We start from the raw sequence: 19,266 nt of genomic DNA on the forward strand, positions 1-19,266 counted from the left end.
GGTCTGTGCCAAGTGGCAAAGTGGTCTTTGTAAAACGTTTGTTTTTCATGTTGCACTGCTCATCGTTGCCTTCTTTCCGACCACTACCATGCTCTGATCTTCTACCTACCCTGAACTACTTGCTTTTTTGGGGTTCAGCAACCCAAAGCCCTTGTTTCTTTAACTATCTTTTTTTTCCCCGCCCTTAACCCCCCTCCATCCACCCAACAAGCGTCACGCCTCTCTTTTTTCTCTACTTTTCTATCGATCTGCGCTGAAAAAGAACCTTAGCCTACAGTCCGTCAAATGGAAAATGAAAATCGACGATGGATGAAAGTGCAAAAATTGATATATGAAACTAAAACTAGAGGTATATACTTTGAAGAACTGAATGTGGAAAATAGCATTTGTTATACAATGACAATATTTTTTCTTTTTTGAAGTTCGACTTTCCGTTGTCTTCTGATTTTTTTTTTTTTTTTTTTTTGAAGATAGACTTTCCATTGTCTGAAACTTTTTTTCTGAGACTCGACTTTCCGTTGTCTCCTAATTGATTTTTTTTTTCTTTTTTTTTTTTTTTTTTCTTTTTTTTGAAGTTCGACTTTCTGTTGTCTTCTGATTTATTTTGAAGTTCGACTTTCTGTTGTCTTCTGGTTTTTTTTTGAAGTTCGACTTTCCGTTGTCTCTAATTTTTTTGTTTTTTTTTGTTTTTACTTTTCCTTCTTTTTGAGTTTGATTTTCCGTTGTCTGGAATGTTTTTCTGAAGCTCGACTTCCCGTTGTCTCCTGATTTTTTTTTTTTTTTTTTGAAACTCGGCACCCCGTTGTCTCCTGAGAAAAAAATAGTTTACAATAGGATGGTTATAATGGTCTGCATTGCGAAGACAAAATGTTAATGCAGTGATATTTTCTTCAGTGTAATCGATTCTTTACAGGAAAAAAAAACTTCAGACTATAGTTCTCTTTAAGATTCGTTACATCTATTTCATCTCTGCATTTTCCAGATAGCTCTTCATCCATTCGTCATGCTTTCGTTAATTTTTCGTTTTTTCCTTTCCTTTCCTTGCATAATTCTTCAGAATGTATTACTCAGTTTCATTTAAGCATTTTCAGATTCCTGACAGCCCAATCCTTCAAATGTATTATCTTTACAGTTTGATTCCTCTGCCTTTTTTTTTCACCATTTGACTGTCTTTCCTTTGATTGTGTTTTTGTCTTCGCCAATCCTGGTCTAAGCCGAGATATAAATTGAAAATCCCTTGACAGTATATGGAAAGAAACTTATCCGCAAGATGGTGTTGCGTGACGTTGCATTATTCAACAACCGCGCGAGGTCAGGCAACAAGAAAATAATCATAATGGTTTTGTACCTAGCGCATGAAGGCGGAAAAGACGGGATCAGAACATATTTTCAGCATAAATTAGCCGTGGATATTCCGTATCAAAAAAAGAAAGACTCGACTGGGTAGTGCCGTCAGTGAGCCTCACGTGTTGCACTGCGGGCATTACCAAAGGGTGTTTGCAGCGTCCCTTTGGCTGTTAATTTCACTCACATTTTAGCCTTTTGCTTTACCTCCATTTATGCTTCCTTTCTTCGATCTTACTGTCCAACCTCTCTAACTGTTACCACTTAGTGCAAATGTGGGGGTTGTGTCTCAGTTTCGCCTTTGGATCTTTGTAACTTCATCTTGATTTTGTGGAACTCTTCATCTTGCCGTCTAAATACTCCGTCTCCCTCTTTTAAAAGTGCCCAGAGCTTGGCTGGACAGTCTAAATTTCATAAATCAATAAAGGAGAAACCAAGTCTGGATTCTGAGCTCGTGTTGAGATCTCGCGAGCGAGCTGTTAGTCCTAAGAACCCGTGTGCTATAACGAGTCCAACAAGTCAGTTTGTTTTTATCGTCACAAGGCTCGCCAAAAGAATTTTCTTAAATTTGTAAAAATTGGAGCGAATATAATAAGAGCATTGGTAGGCAACATGAGAAGAGACAAACCAAAATAAAAGGCGTAAGACATTATACATCAGCAATACCGTCTCTTCACCAAGTAATAATAATAATTTTTTAAAAAGTAATCATTTTCTGTCACTCGACTTCTGAAGCGAGTCACCACACGATTTCAGCCAACCAGACTTCTTTTCAGGAAAGGCACGAGATTGCAGCGCTCCCGGGATTAGATTGATCCGCGCTATTCTTTTCTTGTCGTGACCTTAATCCTGAGGAATGGAAGAAGAAAAAAAGGGCCTGGATTCTGAGAAGCAATCTTTTCATGAAAATCAGGCGGGAGAAGCAAAAGTCTTACATTTCACCGGTAAAGTTAATTAGGCCTATTTACTGGCACAGAGGACAAGCGCAGTTCACGAACAAGTTAATCAGGTCTATCTACTGGTACTGAGAGCAAGAAAAAGAAATGTTGAGGCTATCTCTGTTTTTTTTCTTTTCTTTTCTTTTTTGTGGCGTATCCCAGATACCTCAACATGTTGACTAAAGTTCTTAAGATTTTAGCCTAAATTCGTAAAATGCATCTGCTATTTGCAAGTTTTATTTCATGCAGGCGTGTTACCTTGATCTTGTGGTATCTTCTCATTCATGTGTGTTCGATGTTTAGCAAATTAACTGAGAATCAAAGGTTTGTAAAAAGGAAAAAAAATATTCAAATGGAATCTTAAGTTTATTAAGTATGCTTTTCATGCATACTTAAAAAAGTGCTTTAACGTAAGAATGACCCAGGTAACATCAATAAACATTAAAATTGTAAAAAAAAAATTGCTACAATAATCATTTTAACTTTTTATAAGTTCCTTACCTCTCAACTCTGATGACAAGAAACCGAAAATTAGTCAGCTTTTTGGGACTGCATAGCATACATATGCACTATTCACAGACTTAAGATATAATTCACAGAAATGATAATTTTTTTCCATGTTAATTTTCCCAAGTTTTTCGAAGTACATGCGACACTGCAGATCACGAACTCGCAAATCACAAACAATGAAATCATCGCTCTTCTCGAGATATGTAGTACCTTATAAGGACTGTATCAGTACATTGAAGCTAATGAACTGACGTAAATTAACAACACCATGATGAAAACTCCCTCCCAAAGCCGAAATCAGGATTTCGCGGAGGGGCAGAAACACGGTCTTACACCCCGAGAAACATCTCGTGAACTGCTCGTCTTCTCAAGTACCCCTCCGACGCCATGGGGCCACCGGCACCAGCTACCAAACTTCTCCTCTGCTTTGTCACCGTACAAATATAACGGCAAGGCTGTGATTTACGGGATGAGGATATGACAAATTGAGAATCCGCGGTGAAGCCTCTATAAAAATGCAACCCATGGCTGCTCTCGTCTAAAGTTATATGACGAGCGGTTGACGACAGAACCTGGTGTGTTGTTTCTTATCGATTCACTCTCGTAATGACTCTAGATCCATACGCCAGTCACGCTAGATTTTACTGCAGCGCTGCTTTGAGGGGCATTCAGTGACCAGGATTCCGTTGTTGTACCCAACTGTCTCCTTTGTTTGGAGAAAAATTCAGCGTCTACAACCAGGCCTCTGAATTCCATCAACGCCTTACCACTAAGGGTAAGGCCTCGTGATGTAATTAACCAGCTTAATATACATCAACATTAATCCTGATATAATCCACCCACCAACACTTACCCACGTGATGCTGCGTGTGAATGATAATGCACTGTTATTTTGGCTTTAGGCAAACCAAATGTATTGGAAAATTTAAATGGTAAATTATTTTAATTTTTCTTCTGCGTGTATTTATATTTAGTTTTTTTTATTTTAATTACAGGATAAAACGTATCGCAGTAGAAATGTCAGCAATTTTTTTTTATAAAAGTGGATTATATTTATTTCCTTTTCGCGAAGTAAGCTATGAAGTTCGAACTGAGAGAGAAAAAAGGGAGAAATATTTAAACAAAATAAGAAAACATATTCTAAACTGGACATTTTTTTTCGAGGTATACACGCAGTTTCCGCTGGACACCTCAGCCACCCAAAATATCTCGAAGAAAATAATAAAAGCGAAAATAACAAGAAAATAAAAATCGAAACAAGAAAGCAGGGCGTTGGTCCGCATTCATTCTTGTTTACAATATATTCCGTTATAAGCATAAGCAAGTCAGCAGCAGACTGGGACCAGGACCACGGGAAGTTAGTTTTTTGGTTTTCTTTGCTGGATGAGAGAAGCCGAGTACTAGCGACTTGCGGTCGCGTAATTGCTGCTGTAAATTATCCTCTGGTGTTTGCTGTTCCGGTATCACCGATGAAAATTGTGTGTCCTGTTACTCTAGAAACTATTGGGAGAATCGTTGAATGTTTTAATTTTATTTCCAGGATAATATTTAATCGCATACATACATGTATATATGCTTAAAAAATCACAGTAGATGCACGTGACTTCATTAAATGAGCGAATACCACTTATTACATTATATAATATATATATATATATTATATATATATATATATATTATATATAATGTATATGTGCTTACAAAATCACTGTAGATGCAGCGTAACTTCATAAAATAAGCGAATACCCAACAGGAAATAATAGTCAGAAAATCCAGCGCTTTCGTCTTTACTCAGACATCGTCAAGGAGTTAATGAAGTACAATTGAAGAGAAAGGTCTCAGGTACAAAACAGGATCAAGAATACCAGATGGTTAATTGTCAAAACGGTAAAAATTAAAAGAGATAATCCAGGATTATCGGATATCACACGGTCACAAACCTAACCGAAACTACAAAGTATCTTTACAGGTCCATAACAAGTAAAACTGAATATATTAATTTTGTTGCTTATATTTATCTACAACTTTTTTCATAAAGAAAGCATCAAGTTTAAATAAACCAAGACTTAAATTTAGAACATTGCTATTATTTGACTTGATGAAACAAGATTCAATGATATTCCTTTTAACTGTGTCATTACACGGATTAATGCGTCTTGCTTGACTCCAGTTTAATAGGATGGTCTAAATCTCTCATATGTACGAATAATGCATTCGATATTTGCCCAGTTCTCACATAATATTTGATGTTGCTTGAGACGTTGTGAAGAGATTTACCGGTCTCAAGCAACATCAATATTCTGTGAGAACTGGGCAAATATCGAATGCATTATTCGTACATATGAGAGATTTAGACCATCCTATTAACTGGAGTCAAGCAAGAGCCTTAATCCCATGTAATGACACAGTTAAAAGGAATATTACTGAATCTTGTTTCCATCAAGTCAAATAATAGCAATGTTCTAAATTTAAGTCTTTGTTTATTTAAACTTGATGCTTTCATTATGAAAAAAGTTGTAGATAAATATAAGCTACAAATTAATATATTCAGTTTTTACATGTTTTGGGCTGTAAAGATACTTTATAATTTCGGTTAGGTTTGTGACCGTGTGATATCCGATAATCCTGGATTATCTCTTTTAATTTTAACCCTTTTGACAATTAACCATCTGGTATTCTTGATCTTGTTTTGTACCTGAGACCTTTATCTCCAATTGTACTTCATTAGCTTCCTTGACGATGTCTGAGTAAAGACAAAAGCGCTTGGATTTCTGACTATTATTTTTCCTGTGGTATTCGCTTATATATATATATATATATATATATATATATATATATATATATATATATAATATATATATATATATAGTGTGTGTGTGTGTGTGTTACATAGAAGATATGAAATCAAGGATTTCACAGAAATTCCTAGGGAGTTTATGAAATGGCCAACTCACTTAAGGTAGGTTTACACTTACGCACTTTCGTGTTGCGGGCTGTTACGGCTGGGACCGCAAGAAACCGTTACAAAATTGACGCGGTGAGGAGAAAAAATTACTATTATTATTGGGCGGCGTGGGGCCAACCCGGGCGGTGGGTTATGGGCACCTCACGGCGTGTTCCAGCGGTGCCTAGCGGAGTGTTACGGAGTTGGCGAGGTGTTATGATCGTTGTTGCTATGCCAGGCCATGCGCTCTTGTGGCTTGTTACTTCGTGTAGCGGTGGGTTGCGGTGTTGTTGCGGAGTAATAATAACATAATTCATAATAATGAGACAAATGAGAAGCAAATGATGGACATGTAAAGCATAGAAAAGTAAGAAAATTAACATGAAAAGCATAGAATGTAACAAAATGAACATGAAAAGCACAGACTAAGTAATGAACATGAAAAGTATAGAATGTAAGAAAATGAAATTGGGACTTGGTTTATATCATAACATTTTCAACTGCAAATATCACATATTATCAACTGAGGTCAATTTGTCTTTAGTCTGTTACTGATTTTTCATTGTTCCCCTGTTAATAACTATGTCCAGTCAATGTTAATTATTGTTTCATTATCATATTTGTATGTGTTCATGTTCATTTGATCATGTTCTCAATATTATATTATTGTTCTTTGCCTTGTATGTTATTATATCATTTGATGGCCATATTTATTTCATGTTACATTTCATTTTATAGTTCAAGTTATTTTCCGAGTTCTATTTATTTCATAATTCATGTTAGATTTCCTGTTATATTTCTTCATGTTATTATTCTTTATGGCCTTGCTTTTTCATTTTTCAATTTCATTTCACCCAATCATATCCTCATATATATTGTCATGACATATAAATTAAGCATCAATAAGGAAAATGTATGTGCAAGTCAGTATTTCAATATTTCTATTACACAAAGAAACATTATGAATGATATAAAATGTACAAAATCATTTGATAGTAAGAAAATAACTAAAAAATCCGGCCCCTTTTATCCTCCCCAGAATGCGCGGCAACCATCCATCCAATCGACCTATGTTTTTGTCAAAATTAAGAGGTGGTTGTGGAATTATTGATATTCAGTGTAAAGCGAAGTCAATCATGTTTAGTATATTTCTAAAATGTTTAAAAGATCGTTGTTTTGGTTACCAATGTAAAGTCAGAGCAACCTACCTTATAGAAAATGAATGCCAACATCAGGATTGCACTATTTTTACACCTAGTTTTTATGAAAGTATGATAAATATATTCGAAGTTGCTAATAAGATGACCTCTTATCCACAGATAAAAACGAAAGTGGTATATGAACATTTGATGAAAAACAGTGAATGTGTTCCAAATGTTGAAAAATTGTATCCACTATTCAACTGGAAACTAATTTGGGAACATGTAAATAATAAGTATATAGAAAATAAAGTAGAGAAATTTTGTTTAAGTATGTTCATGAAGTTTTAAGTACAATTGATAGGCTAGCCATGATGAAAATAAAAAATGTTAAGGAATGTGGTTGCGGATGCATAGAAACTAATATGCATATGGTATATTTCTGTCCTTTGGTTAAGAATTTGTTGTCCTGGGTATTCGAATTGCTTAGAAAATTTTGTAAATTAAAAACTAATAGCAGGTTAAGGGTTTTAAAACTAGATTTTGAAGCAAACTCAAAAAGGGATGAAAATAGAGCAATGGTAATAATAGCAGATTTTATTTCAAGTATATGGATGGCAAGATATTTGGGAATAAGTACTTACCAGCAAATTATTAAATGTATAAAGAATAGACTGTTAGATACATTTAATGTAAATATTATAGGATTTAAGTCTAATGTTAAAAAAATTTTCACGAATCAGTATGTTTCTAATTTAAAAACATTTAGAAAAATAATAAATTGTAATATTTTATATTATCACTAGATCTTATAATGCATATACAAAATTTAAAAATATAACCTTGTAAAGTAATATTTTCTTAATAAAAGAAAAAAAAGTATTGAGGTTCACCTAAAAAAAAAAAAAAAATCTACCTAGGGAGACGCGGTAACACGCCGCACGCCCCGCAACATGTGCGCACTGCACGGCGCCGTAACATCACGCCATAGCACTCCCTCACGGGTGGTACTACGTCGCACCACGTGGGGTGTGGTGCGGTGTGTCACGGCACCATGCGGGTTCTTACCTCTTTTGTTGCGGGGCCACACCACACCGCATACGGCTTCGTGCGACTTCATCAACCCGCCAGACGCCGCGCAAAAATTTGAAATTATTTAAAATCCGGGCAGCGTCGCACGCTTTAACAGTCTTCGCCTGCCCAGCCAGCAAGGTGGCATGCTTTTGGTGCATTTATAGTGCGGTTTGTAATGGTTTCTTGTGGTCCCATGCCATAACAGCCCGCACCACGAAAATGCGTAGGTGTAAACCAGTCTTTAGGAACATTTTATCTCCGAGGGCTAGTACTAAACACGGCGAAACAGTTATCCATCTACACTTTCGCTGTGTTTACTATTAGCCCCTGGAGATCAAATGCACTTACGGACATTTGAATCCCCAGGGGCTAGTACTAAACACATTTGACCCCCTAAGGCTAGTGCTAAGCGGGCTAGTACTAAACACATTTGACCCCCCTAGGGCTAGTACTAAACTTGGCAAAATAGTGTAGATGAATTACTGTTTTGCTGTGTTTAGTACTTGCCCTTGGAGATCAAATGTTCCTAAGCAAGTTGCTCATTTCACAAATTCTGTAGGGATTTCGTGAAAAACCAGGATTTTACATATTTTCTATAGCCCTTACAACACAAACAGTGCATCTCCACAGTCTTAACCTTTGCTCTTTAATTTGTATTCGTCCTTATACGTGATTTCCATATGCTTTCCAAGCTTCCTTTTTCATCTTTTGCACACACCCTGCTGCCTTCCTTCATTCACCTATTCAGTGACTTACTGCTTTTTCTTATTAATTACTCCGTCTTCGAGGTTTCTATTTACCTCCAAATCCTTGACCTTGCTACCAGCTACTCTTAACTTTCTCCCCTTGCACGCATTTCAATTTGTTACTAGTTTCTGCAGACTCTCATGAAAGTCATAGTTATCTGCAAACATCACATTCCTCGCTCCAAACATGACTTATTTGCTGTTGAGATAGCTATTTGTCTGTCCGTCCGAACGTTTTGTGTCCGCCCTCAGATCTTAAAAACTGTTCAGGCTAGAGGGTTGCAAATTGGTATGTTTATCATCCACCCCCCAATCATCAAGCATATCAAATTGCAGCCCTCTAGCCTCATTAGTTTTTCCTACGAACAGGAGGGTGTCTGTGTACTTCACGCGAGATGATGATGATAATGATAAAGTGGTTGCCAGAGTTCCTTAACGGCAGATAAGAACGAGTTCTCCGAGTTGGCAGCTCTTCAGTGAGGCGCCTATGGTTTCTATTAATGTTTCCAAACATGCCCCCCCTTTCATTAAAACTACACAAATTGGAAACCCTTACCTGTTGTCAATGGTGCCCTTTGTCTGCAACCATGTCGTTAGGCTATTAAGATCTCGTAAGTATAAAAACATACTATTTATTACCCAAAGCAGTTGAATACAGAATGATTAACAAGTCATAGTGACAAAAAACCCAAATCTGCACATAAAGAAAACTAGTAGTTAACATTCTACCCTCCTGACTAAGAATTCACTCCCAGACCCAAAATGTCAATAAGTTCATTATATTAGTCAGGTTAGAGATTCACGTCTCTAGTACCATGAAATAGAACCCATCTGTAACTAAAGATAACAATGGATAAAAGATACACTTCACACATCACTCTCTTTTCAAAGTAATTAAGTGAAGAGTGTATTTGACACTTCTCTCTCTTTTCAAAGGTAACGGTTTTCTAAGTCTTACAAAATATGTGTCATACCTTTACGATGGGGGTTTTTCTCTCCCAGCACCTGACGTGTACCAACTGACCTCTTTGTGCTCACCAAAAGGCATGTGACTTTCGCAAGTGCCTTGGTCTATTAGACTTGTAACATCCGTACAAACGAATGTACATGCTTGACGCCAAGACAAGCGATCTCTCGATTAAACGCTTACGTACCCAAATTCCTTCACTCAAGTAATCTGCCCTTACAGTTCAGCCTGTCTCCAAGCAAGACAGATATGTGATTCACAAACATTACACACTTGTAAGATATATATATATATATATATATATATATATATATATATATATCTATATAGTATATATATATCATTTACAATAGCATTTGCACCATGGATTTAGTAATTAAGTTCCATATTGCCATAAACGGACGTGTTGAATGACGAACTCTGTGAAGTGGTAACATTCCAGGAATCGAATTGTGTTATGTGGTAAATAGTTGGATAAAACTGCGAAGCGCAACAAGAGCATAACAACAGCCACAGTGAAAATTAATACTAAACGTGAAATAAGAATGGACACAGTATACGAGATAACGTCATGTGAAACAAAGCAAGAACAAAAAAATACATAAGGATGGAAATAAAACTGATCGTAATTGGACGGGAAAGGCTTCTAAAAGGCTAAGGAACAAACACGTAATGTTGACGTCAACAGACGAGTATGACTTCCTGCAGTTTCGAGAGAACACCTCATGCGGTACACTGTAGGCATTACTTTAAGGTTCTTTTAAGCGTCCCTTCGGCCCTTAGCTGCTGCAACCCCTTTTCATTCATTTTACTGTACCTCCGCTCCATAGGCGTAACTGCGAGGGGCACATGCCCCCCCTCTTTGAAACTGGTGCCCCCCCCCTCCCCCCAGTTTAATTTTCATAGTTATTTTATTATTATTATTATTATTATTATTTCTTATTATTATTTAATTATGATAAAGTTTTCCTACATCAAGTAGTTTGGATTTTTTTTTTTTTTTTGTACGTAGATAAGTAAGTTTTACTATATTAACTGTAAGAAATAAATCAATTTTCTTTCTTTCTCTCAGGAGTAGGTATACGTGTTCGTTTTCCAAACGTTATGTAAGTGTGAAAGAAATGTAATCAAATCATGCACAGAAAATTATTTATGGCCAAAAAATCAGTGGATAATGTAAAATTTGGAAATTAAAATAGGATAGAAATTGAAAACTTCAAAAACACGCACACGCGCAGACACACGCACTTGTACTATACAAAAATGCTATACTTGTATAACGCAACAATGTCAGTGGACTGACTGACATATTATAATCAGCTGGTAAAACTCTGGATATGCGAAAATCCTGCACAAACTCTAAGAATAGTTTATTATTGCATAACGCAAATTTGGTTACACACTCACACACAGAATGTTCTCATCATTATTGATATTGTATGAATCCACAGGCTATTCGTTTTTATTTGTCTTGCGCAGCGCCATCGTTGGTAATAGTCTCGTACAATACGTGTATGTGATGTGTTGACGTCACGCTTGCACGGCTTAACCGAGACAGAGCAGTTCCTGTCGGTAAATGGCAATCATTCTGTACGCGATCATGTGAATAAGAAAGTCACCAAGACATGGCAGGAGCGCCTCAGTGGCGTGGTTGGTTTGGTGTTTGCTTCTCACCTCGGTGGTCGCGGGTCCGATTCTCGCCCATTCCATTGAGGAGTGAGAGATGTGTATTTCTGGTGATAGAAGTTCCCTCTCGACGTGGTTCGGAAGTTACGTAAAGCCGTTGGTCCCGTTGCTGAATAACCACTGGTTCCATGCAACGTAAAAACACAATACAAACAAACAAGACACGGCAGGTATTTATGTTACAGCGTTTCAGGCTCATTTCTATTTTTTTTTTTCTATTGATGTTGTCGTTCTTTCGTCCTTGATGGTTTAATAGCAAGTGCATAACGCAAATTTTCAATGTTATAGGCAGTGTGCTCTAAGGAAAGGCTTGCTTTGCTTAGGGCCATTTATTTAGTGCTGTAAGTTTTCACCTACGTAAATTGACTAAAGACACTAAAATAAAACTAATCCTTTTTTCAAACTGAAGACAGTCTTAAATAAGGTATTATGGATATTAAAGGTTCGGTTGTGTAACTTAACACGTTTATCCAGTTAATGCCAGCACTCACTTTTATATACAACACAGGTATATATATATATATATACTATATATATATATATATATATATATATATATATATATATAGATAGATAGATAGATAGATAGATAGATAGATAGTAGATAGATAGATAGCCTATGTCTGTGCTTGTGTATTTATTTACTATTTCAAAATGTCTTAAATGTTGTTATTGATATTATTCAGAGCAGCAGCAAGAGTATTGTATTAGTTTATATATATATATATATATATATATATATATATATATATATATATATATATATTTATATATATGTATATATTGTATTCTTTTATTTATGCTATCACATCTTAACTGATTTCACAAATGATCCTGTGACATAGCTAGAGTGCAATCATTTCTATTTGCAAAAAGTATGGTTAAGATTATATTACATCACTATTCTTATGCAATAAAGCAACTTCTATTATGCATTTTCTCTACTTTCTAGATATTGTCTTCTTTAAAAGTCAGTCAACTGCCAATGATTCGAATGAACCTTCTCTTTCAAGTAAGAAACGTCAAACCACTGATGACACACAAGCACTGTAGACTATGAAAAGACATATGGTTAGATTCTGCTGAATCTGCTAGTGAAACTGATTCAGTTGACAGTGACAGGGGAAGCATAGGTATTACAGTGCAAAGAATATCGGTATGGAAAGGTTTGTTGATATTTTTGCTAGGAAACATAATAACAGAATGATGCAGATGTACTAAATTAATATATCTGCATCATTCTGTTATTAATACTATTAATTAAATGATTAGGTTCAATAATCAAGTAACCAATTGTAATGGAATCTTATTACATAGTTAAACTAAAGTCATTTAATTGTAGCAATCAAATGTCTTAATTTCTTTGGATCCTCACTGTTTAAAAATATCATAGAAATATTAAATGAATAATTCCAATATATTTTTTTTCTCTTTTTTACAATAAGCAAATGTTGATTTAGATTACGTAAATTATATTTTGTTTACATACCAAGTGGTTTTATTTCATTGCCAAACCATTACTTATAATATCTAATTTGGATTTACAAGTGTGGTCAGAGGTTCATAATTTGTACTGAAAAAATATTTGAGCAAGTTTGTTATATAGAAATGTAATTCACAAATTAGTAGGCTTAAATATTTTAAAATAGCCTTAATATCTTTCCGCATGATTAAAAAAAAAAGAATGAGTATTATATTTGTGCATGCCCAGTGGCCCCCCATATTCAGCTGTGGCGACCCAGCCCCCCCCCCCCCCCTTCCCCATTAAGAAACTCCTAGTTACGCCGCTGTTCCGCTCATGTTCTCTTAATTCCATCTTGCTTTCCATCCCCTCTTATTAATCGATTCATTGTCCATCTGCGAGGGTTTCCTCCTGTTACATATTTCAAACCTTGCCCTCAATTTCCGGTTTAGCGCTGATGGCCTCACGGGTCCCAGCGCTTGGCCATTGGCGTGAATTATATATTTTGTTCTTTGTGACTTTGGAAGCCGTGATTAAACAAATGGGAAATACGCTTCCAAAATACTATGAGACATTATACAGACAGTTTTTTTATCTATTATTAGAAAAAATATACAACATTTTTACATTTTTAATGGTAGTTCGAACAACTTTATCAAAGTCGACTTTATTTATGAAAAATTAAGGAATATAATTTTATCCTACCGTTCGAGTTGACATTTAGATATTTTTAGAGTGCACATTTTACAAAATTATAATCTATGATTTCAATGTTACTATTTTTCTGTAGTTATCCATTTAAGATTTTATCAGTACTCTATGTTTATTTTTTGTTATCATTGATTTTATAAACCATCTAATACCATCGTTTTCATCTTTTCTTCCAGAATCAACTAACCCTACGACGAAATCCACTGAACTAAAAAAAATTAGATCCTTAATTTAAAAAATAGCAGTTGAATTTAAAAAGCAAGAAAAGGGTGGATATCTGCTCTTGTGGTTTTCCTTCAGAAAAAAAAAGGATACAGTTTGAAAGGAAAATATGGAAAAAAAACAAACATTGCAACAAATGAAAAAGGAAAAGAACCCTAAGAATCATGAATGGTGTATTTTATGTACCACAAGATAAAGAAGGGCAGATTATAAAATAATTAAAGAAAAAAAAAATTTTCTAAAATGCTGGCTACAAAGATGTCTAAACCCACGGGAACGAAACATTCCACCCACAAGTGCTCACCACGAATAAGAAGCAACTTGGAATACGTGATAACAAACTATATGAATCTAGTAAGTGCCGCGGTGTCAGTGACAGATATTTGGACATAAAACATATTGTACAGGAAAATCCAAACTTCAGGAGAGAGTAACAAAAATAAAAGTATACAAATCACTAAAGTGCTGCCTTGCAACATTGTCAATGGGAAAAAAATATAAGATAATCAGATGTCAAGTAGTAATTCACAATCTGCGCTCATCGGTGACGCTAGACGCCATAGTGGAGAGTCAAGTTTCTCACTGGCTCTGACCCACTCATCTCTCACGAACTCCCATGCAGAAGTAAACATAAAGTGGCTTAAAGGATTACCTGCCTATTTCAACACCTCGACGTTCTTAAAGGCGAGAATTTTGGTCCTAATATATTAGTTTCAAGATATAACCTAATCCGGGACCAATCACCCCAAGGGAAACTTACTGATACTCCAACCAGGGTCATTTCCACCGCAAGTGCCAGCCAACCCCCCACGGCGAGTGACTGCCCACTCCCCCTGGCTAACCCCCCATCCACCCAAATGATCAGCACATTCATCTCCCATCTTCGTGAGTAGCCAGGGATACATTAAACATAATCTCTTGGAATATTTTTGGCCTCAAGCGGAACATTCCTCTCCGAAACATGTTCTGCAAAAACTTTAAAGGCATCATTGCATTGCAAGAAACGCTCCTCTGGCCACATGACCTTCATCTGCGATTCAATTCATGAAGACTTCAGAACCTACTCGACTTCATCGATGCAAGCTACAGATCAAATCATAGCCGGTCGCCCGTAAGGGGGACTTTCTTTCCTGTGGCACAAATCGTTAGACAATATGATAAAGGTGATGACCTACAGGAGTGACAGATTGCTGGGACTTCAAGTGACAGTAGGGAACTCTAAATCCTAATAATTAATGTTTATATGCCATGGGAAAATAACAATAATTTTGATCATTACTGCATGATCCTAGGGGAGTTACACAGTATTATTCATGATTCTCCTGCTGATCATATTTGTATAATTGGGGACCTTAATTCTCACCCCACAAAACAATTTTATAATGAACTTACTCGCTTCTGTCAAAATCATGCTTTCCAAATTAGCGATGTAATACTCCTCCCTCCTTCCTCCTATTCATATGTACATAATAGAGCGGACGCTATTACAACCTCCTGGCTGGACCACTGTATCACATCTCCACAACTTTATGATTCTATTATGACCTGCAATATTCGCTATGATCTTGCAACGGGCTACGATCACATCCCATTACAGGTGTCATTCAGTACCCCATCCCTCCCTACCGTGAACCCCCTAACTGACCGCCCACTAGCGGTAAACTGGGATTTTAAAAACCAACAGAAAACCAGATACTTTGGGGCGACCACGGAAACCAGGTTGCGGTCAATAGTTCAACCGGCAGACGCCTTAATTTGTACTAACACAAATTGTAGAAATGACCACCACAGGAGGGATCTGAATGAATAATTCTATTCGGACATAATCTATGCTTGCTTCGGACAGGACTACCTATAGATTTCGTCAAGGTAATTCTCGTAATATACCTGGATGGAATGACTTGGTTAAAGATCTGTATACATACTCACAAGAAATGTTTTTACTGTGGAGGCAAAATGGTAGCCCGAGGGAAGGGCACACTGTATTACTAATGAGAGGCAATAGTGCAGTTCAAACTTGCTCTTAAGCACTGCAGGTCAAATGAAAAACAACTAAGAGCCGATGCAATGTCTAGAAACTTAGAATCTGGTGATTATCCTCGTCTTTGGAAAGATATCCAGTCCTTAAATCCCAAAACTAAAAAGCTATCACAGAGAGTAGGGGAAGCAGTCGGAGACGAAGCTATCGCTAGTATGTGGGGCGATCACTTCAACAATATCCTGAATTGCATAAATGATCAAGATTCCCAAAGGGATGTACATATCCTCCTTACTGACAACATTCAATTTCATTTTGCAGACCGTATTACGCCAGGTAACATCAGCGATGCCATGAACAGACTACCTAATAATAAATCGCCCGGCTGTGATGGTCTTCCCGCAGAGGCTTTCAAATTCTGCTATCCGATAATTTACATTTTGCTAGCTGCCCTATTCAATTCGTGCGTAATTCACCGGTTTCTTCCAGACTCCCTACTCTTAGTTCACTTGATAGGTACCATTAATCAAAAACAAGCTGAAGGATGCAGCTGACCCTGGCAACTACCGGCTGATTGCAATCACAACGATCGCATCGAAAATACTTGAGTCGGTTCCTCTAGTGAGAATCCTCCCCTTTCTACACACCACTGACAACCAGTTCGGGTTTAAAGCAAACCACTCAACCGACACCTGCATCTACATACTGAAAGAATTGCTGAACTACTACCTATCATCAGCCTCTCCTGTTTTCCTTTGTTTTGTAGATGTGAGAAAAGCATTTGACAGAGTAAACTACCTGGAGCTCTTCCTGAAGCTGCATAAAAGGGGCACACCCCTATTATCTAATTGTCATTTTACATTGCTGGTTCTCCACACAGCAAGGTATTATTTTACTTATGGACATTAATTGCTTTCAACATAAAATATAGGTTTTTCTGTTGTATTATGATGTGATTTGAATGATTTTGAGGTTTATTTACATCGCAAATGAATACTTATCCTTCCACCACCCTCCCCCTATAGATAACAATCTGGGGGAACCTCCTTGGGAAGCGGGGTTTTGGGTGGGGGAGACAAAGTAGGTAAAAACAGGGCAAAATGGAGGGGAAAAAACCTAAATATAACACTCAAACATATAAAAATGGACCTATCCCTGGAGCACTTACAGATACGCGGGCCCACTCGACCGCCGACCGAAATCGGCGGAAGAACACCAAACCCAATATGGCGGCGATACCAAAAAAACAACAACAAACAAAGTAGGGAGCGACTACATATCCGTGTCGATCGATTTGTGTGTGCTGTCAGTAAGGCCGTGGCGGAACGGCGCTTCGTGCCTTTTCCGCATATTTAAAGATTCTTGGCAAGCCCGACATGTTCTGGCAAGAGGTAATGTTGCACTGCGCATGCTAGTCACAGGGGTTACAGTAAGGCTACTTACCGTGGCGGATGGATTTGGGTGTCGCATCGCTTACGCCGACGTCCTTTCATCCCTACAGAGCGATCACATCTAAAGGCATTCCTGTTGTAGTCGATCCGACAAATAGCTCCTCCACAACACTCGCAGTTTTTTTGCTTTAGAATTAAATTATGTCTTTGAGCATATTCAGTCACAACTTCTTTACCACCACTAGACAAATAATGATAAAATTCACTGTAACCCACATTGCACTGCAAACAATCGGTAGGAAATCGAAGGTCTGTCAAAATTAATGCCAGAAGGGCCAGCCACTACCTCTGCCATACCTACAGGAAGACAAAATGCCGGTTTTGCTTCATTATTCGAGTATTCAGTCATACAAGGATACCACTGGACACTGGACAGGTAACTTTATTACTCCGCTGAAATGCTAGTGAAACTTAGTTTTCGACTAAAGTCGTTCGTAATTGGTTATGAAACCCATGACGTCATAACGATGTCACACCACTCAGCCAATAATAAGTAACTGGAACTGCTTTTGTTTGCGTAAGAAAGTCAGTTAGAGGGCTCATTAAAAGTAAACACTACCGTAGAGGAAACACTTCTCCCGACTTAGGAAAAATTCGAGGTAAAAAACTTACTTTTTTTCTCTGTAAGTATGCATTAGCGACAATAATGTATTGAGAAGAAGTATTTTGTTATCACTGCCTTAACATAGTGAACTAAGTTAAAATACGCTACATTATTAATGTCCATAAATAAAATAATACCCACAGGAATTCTGTGTCAAATGGGGTAACGTGTTATCGTACACCATCGGCTCCCTAAATGGGCTTCGGTAAGGGGGCATTCTCTCTCCATACCTGTTTAATACGTACACAGATGCCTTGAATGTCAAACTGAACTCACTCCCAATCGGATGCACTGTCAACGAAACAAATATAAACAACCTCTGTTACGCCGACGACATGGTTCTGATTTCCCCATCAGTGCAACTGCAAGGTCTCCAACGACTCATCGACACTTGCCGCCAATATGCAGAGGAATTTGATATAATCTACAACGAAACCTAGACCTAGTGCATGTCGCTGCCCCCGAGATCGCTTAAGCATATTGCAGAACCACAAGTTTTCCTCGGAAACCATCGGCTGGAATTTGTGCACGAATTTCCGTATTTTAGGTCACATTATCACCGACGACCTAAAAGATAGGACAGACATTGAACAGAGACGTCGTAAACTATGTGCAACTGACAACATGATTGCAAGGAGGCTTGCCTTCTGTCACCGAGACGTGAAACTGCTGCTTTTCCGCTCGTACTGCTACAGTCTATGGGTGTTCCCTCTGGAGTCTGGACGAACTATACCGGTGGCCACGACTATACCCGAGAGGTCATAAGACGTATCACTGTTGGGCACAATGACATTCTGAGACACGTCACGCCTCACAAACACTCCCCGCTACCAGTCAACGCCATCTTGAATTGACAAGGCTTGTGCGACCACTCAAAACACAGTGATGAGTCAAGTCATCACCAGTCGTCCTATCCTGGCCACGAGTTACCATTCCCAGTTCTGTATTTTTGGTGTTATTTATTACTTTTTATCTAGAGTATCTAATTGCTATGTTAGATAATTATATTTCACAGTCTTTAACAACATCATAATCCTCTAAACCTGGTTAATATGATTAAATATGCTGCATAATGGTGGAAACTCAGCGCAGAAGTTGAGAAACAATAGTTAACTAACCCAAATGATTATAAAATACATTATCAATCATTGCTGATGACTTTAAATGATAACTCAGTAATTGCAACTTTCATATTTTGTAAACTGTTCAACCATTTGTTTTTAATTTGCGTTGCTGTGGGTACTTTTTCTCAGGCCATCTAATGAGACATTACTAGTTGGCAACTCCGATCTCCACACTGCATCCAAAATATGTAATGCTCCATTTGCAACTTTGCATAAATTACACAATTTAGAAGCAGATTCTCTCCTCAGATATGCGTACAAACTTACATCAAAGGCATTAAATCTCTCGAGTCTAGAAAGGCAAAACGTCAGTCTTGCCCTATAAATTTTCAATGAATATGTCATAGAAGCACTTTTAACAACGGA

At 37.2% G+C, this 19,266-nt stretch overlaps 1 protein-coding gene across 2 annotated transcripts in view; it reads right to left on the minus strand.

The window, feature by feature from the left end:
- Positions 1–19,266, minus strand: part of LOC135202015 (uncharacterized) — a 159,866-nt gene that overhangs the window by 15,507 nt on the left and 125,093 nt on the right. The window contains exon 1 of one of the 2 annotated variants that reach the window (XM_064231290.1): positions 2,784–3,132. The exons of the other annotated variant lie outside the window; for it this stretch is intronic. The gene's annotated coding sequence lies outside the window, so the exon portion shown is untranslated. Of the gene's footprint in view, positions 1–2,783; positions 3,133–19,266 lie in introns of those variants that run through there. 2 annotated transcript variants of the gene reach the window in all.

The sequence above is a fragment of the Macrobrachium nipponense genome, chromosome 30 (assembly GCF_015104395.2).
Source record: "Macrobrachium nipponense isolate FS-2020 chromosome 30, ASM1510439v2, whole genome shotgun sequence".
In the NCBI taxonomy this organism is placed as follows: domain Eukaryota; kingdom Metazoa; phylum Arthropoda; class Malacostraca; order Decapoda; family Palaemonidae; genus Macrobrachium; species Macrobrachium nipponense.